Source organism: Carcharhinus amblyrhynchos, unplaced genomic scaffold, assembly GCF_965287045.1.
Source record: "Carcharhinus amblyrhynchos unplaced genomic scaffold, sCarAmb.v2.hapA chromosome_245, whole genome shotgun sequence".
NCBI lineage: Eukaryota > Metazoa > Chordata > Chondrichthyes > Carcharhiniformes > Carcharhinidae > Carcharhinus > Carcharhinus amblyrhynchos.
The window spans coordinates 5,001-9,296 of NW_027649985.1; positions in this window are offsets into that span (position 1 = coordinate 5,001).

Sequence of the window (4,296 nt, forward strand, 5' to 3'; positions counted from 1 at the left end):
TTTGTGTCCAAAGATGTGTAGGTTAGGGGGATTGGCCATGCTAAATTGCCCCTTAGTGTCCAAAGATGTGCAGGTTAGAGTGATTAGCAGGGTAAATGTGTAGGGTAAGGGTAAGATATTCTGTTGGGGTGTTGGTGCAGACTCAATGGGCTGAATGGCCTCCGTCTGCACGGCTGGGATTCTATGAATCAATTGCCAAAAATCTTACTTTGCTTTTTGCAAAAGGATAAATGTTTAAATTTACATGTTTATTTATTTTGCACGGTGGCACAGTGGGTTAGTGTTGCTGCCTCACAGTGCCAGGGACCTGGGTTCGGTTCCCGGCCTCGTGTCACTGTCTGTGTGGAGTCTGCACATTCTCCCCATGTCTGTGTGGGTTTCCTCCAGGTGCTAGAGTTTCTTCCCACAGTCCGAAAGACATGCCGGTTAGGGTGCTAAAATCTCCCTCAGTGTAACCCGAACAGGCGCTGGAGCGTAGCGAAGAGGGGATTTTCACAATAACTTCATTGTAGTGTTAACGTAAGCCTTATTGTGACAATAATAAATAAACAAAAAAAGGGACAATTTTTAAAATCATTTCTTGTATTTTCATTTTTAATTATTTTCCAAATGGGATGAAACAGTAAATCCTCATTTTAGTTGTTGTGAAAGGTGAGGGCACTTTAATTCTAGTTTAAATTGTTACACAGAAAGGGGCGAGTTTTAATTCTAGTTTAAATTGTTACACAGAAAGGGGGGAGTTTTAATTCTAGTTTAAATTGTTACACAGAAAGGGGGGAGTTTTAATTCTAGTTTAAATTGTTACACAGAAAGGGGGGAGTTTTAATTCTAGTTTAAATTGTTACAGAAAGGGGGCGAGTTTTAATTCTAGTTTAAATTGTTACACAGAAAGGGGCGAGTTTTAATTCTAGTTTAAATTGTTACAGAAAGGGGGCGAGTTTTAATTCTAGTTTAAATTGTTACACAGAAAGGGGGGAGTTTTAATTCTAGTTTAAATTGTTACACAGAAAGGGGCGAGTTTTAATTCTAGTTTAAATTGTTACAGAAAGGGGGCGAGTTTTAATTCTAGTTTAAATTGTTACACAGAAAGGGGGGAGTTTTAATTCTAGTTTAAATTGTTACACAGAAAGGGGGGAGTTTTAATTCTAGTTTAAATTGTTACACAGAAAGGGGGAAGTTTTAATTCTAGTTTAAATTGTTACAGAAAGGGGGGGAGTTTTAATTCTAGTTTAAATTGTTACACAGAAAGGGGGAAGTTTTAATTCTAGTTTAAATTGTTACAGAAAGGGGGGGAGTTTTAATTCTAGTTTAAATTGTTACACAGAAAGGGGGAAGTTTTAATTCTAGTTTAAATTGTTACACAGAAAGGGGGGAGTTTTAATTCTAGTTTAAATTGTTACACAGAAAGGGGGGGAGTTTTAATTCTAGTTTAAATTGTTACACAGAAAGGGGGGGAGTTTTAATTCTAGTTTAAATTGTTACACAGAAAGGGGCGAGTTTTAATTCTAGTTTAAATTGTTACACAGAAAGGGGGGAAGTTTTAATTCTAGTTTAAATTATTACAGAAAGGGGAGAGTTTTAATTCTAGTTTAAATTGTTACACAGAAAGGGGGGAAGTTTTAATTCTAGTTTAAATTGTTACACAGAAAGGGGGGAAGTTTTAATTCTAGTTTAAATTATTACAGAAAGGGGAGAGTTTTAATTCTAGTTTAAATTGTTACACAGAAAGGGGGGAAGTTTTAATTCTAGTTTAAATTATTACAGAAAGGGGAGAGTTTTAATTCTAGTTTAAATTGTTACACAGAAAGGGGGGGAGTTTTAATTCTAGTTTAAATTGTTACACAGAAAGGGGCGAGTTTTAATTCTAGTTGAAATTGTTACACAGAAAGGGGGGAGTTTTAATTCTAGTTTAAATTGTTACAGAAAGGGGGGAGTTTTAATTCTAGTTTAAATTGTTACACAGAAAGGGGGGAGTTTTAATTCTAGTTTAAATTGTTACACAGAAAGGGGCGAGTTTTAATTCTAGTTTAAATTGTTACACAGAAAGGGGGGAGTTTTAATTCTAGTTTAAATTGTTACACAGAAAGGGGCGAGTTTTAATTCTAGTTTAAATTGTTACACAGAAAGGGGGGAGTTTTAATTCTAGTTTAAATTGTTACAGAAAGGGGGCGAGTTTTAATTCTAGTTTAAATTGTTACACAGAAAGGGGGGAAGTTTTAATTCTAGTTTAAATTGTTACACAGAAAGGGGGGGAGTTTTAATTCTAGTTTAAATTGTTACACAGAAAGGGGCGAGTTTTAATTCTAGTTTAAATTGTTACAGAAAAGGGGGGAGTTTTAATTCTAGTTTAAATTGTTACACAGAAAGGGGCGAGTTTTAATTCTAGTTTAAATTGTTACACAGAAAGGGGCGAGTTTTAATTCTAGTTTAAATTGTTACACAGAAAGGGGCGAGTTTTAATTCTAGTTTAAATTGTTACAGAAAGGGGGCGAGTTTTAATTCTAGTTTAGATTGTTACACAGAAAGGGGGGGAGTTTTAATTCTAGTTTAAATTGTTACACAGAAAGGGGGGAGTTTTAATTCTAGTTTAAATTATTACAGAAAGGGGCGAGTTTTAATTCTAGTTTAAATTGTTACACAGAAAGGGGGGAAGTTTTAATTCTAGTTTAAATTGTTACAGAAAGGGGGCGAGTTTTAATTCTAGTTTAAATTGTTACACAGAAAGGGGGGAAGTTTTAATTCTAGTTTAAATTGTTACACAGAAAGGGGGGAGTTTTAATTCTAGTTTAAATTGTTACACAGAAAGGGGGGAGTTTTAATTCTAGTTTAAATTGTTACACAGAAAGGGGCGAGTTTTAATTCTAGTTTAAATTGTTACAGAAAGGGGGGAGTTTTAATTCTAGTTTAAATTGTTACACAGAAAGGGGGAAGTTTTAATTCTAGTTTAAATTGTTACACAGAAAGGGGGAAGTTTTAATTCTAGTTTAAATTGTTACACAGAAAGGGGCGAGTTTTAATTCTAGTTTAAATTGTTACAGAAAGGGGGGAGTTTTAATTCTAGTTTAAATTGTTACACAGAAAGGGGGAAGTTTTAATTCTAGTTTAAATTGTTACACAGAAAGGGGGGAAGTTTTAATTCTAGTTTAAATTGTTACACAGAAAGGGGGGAGTTTTAATTCTAGTTTAAATTGTTACAGAAAGGGGGGAGTTTTAATTCTAGTTTAAATTGTTACACAGAAAGGGGGGAAGTTTTAATTCTAGTTTAAATTGTTACACAGAAAGGGGGGAGTTTTAATTCTAGTTTAAATTGTTACACAGAAAGGGGGGGAGTTTTAATTCTAGTTTAAATTGTTACACAGAAAGGGGGGAAGTTTTAATTCTAATTTAAATTGTTACACAGAAAGGGGGCGAGTTTTAATTCTAGTTTAAATTGTTACAGAAAGGGGCGAGTTTTAATTCTAGTTTAAATTGTTACACAGAAAGGGGGGAGTTTTAATTCTAGTTTAAATTGTTACACAGAAAGGGGGAAGTTTTAATTCTAGTTTAAATTGTTACACAGAAAGGGGGGGAGTTTTAATTCTAGTTTAAATTGTTACAGAAAGGGGCGAGTTTTAATTCTAGTTTAAATTGTTACACAGAAAGGGGGTAGTTTTAATTCTAGTTTAAATTGTTACACAGAAAGGGGGGCAAATTAATGGTTTTAAATTTTGCACGAGGGGTTAAAACATCTCATCCTTTTTTTTTGAAATTTCAATTGAGTGTTTTTGGCGCCAAGGGAAGTTATCTTTGTGAAACTGCAACTTGAAGTTATGGGGACGCTTCCGGCGTCCCCTGAGTATAATTTCATCTATATTATATTTTACACCTCGTTTAATCTAACTTCAGGCATTGCTAATCCTCACTGCTGTGTGTGTGTGTGTGTGTGTGTGTGTAGGGGGTCCCCTACCTGCACTGGGCTTGTTTTATAAACTATTAACTTTTTAAATAATTGAAAAAAAAACAATAAATAACTTTTGAGAAGACAGTGTGAAGTTTAGGTTACGTTTGCGAATGGGGAGGGGAGGGTGGGAGGTTTGTTGTGATTCCACATTCAGGATGTAATTTAAAGGGGATCCCAATTAAATAGTTACTTTTATTTTTGTTTGGGAAACAAGTTAGCTGCCCAAATCTGATTGTGTTTTGTTTTAGATGAAGTGAGGCTGGTTCACGCTTCATTCATTCCCTGTCACTACCAGAGACCCGGGCAAGAAGTGGTCAAGAGCAGGAGGTTAAAATTGGCTGGAAGGCAGAATCTGA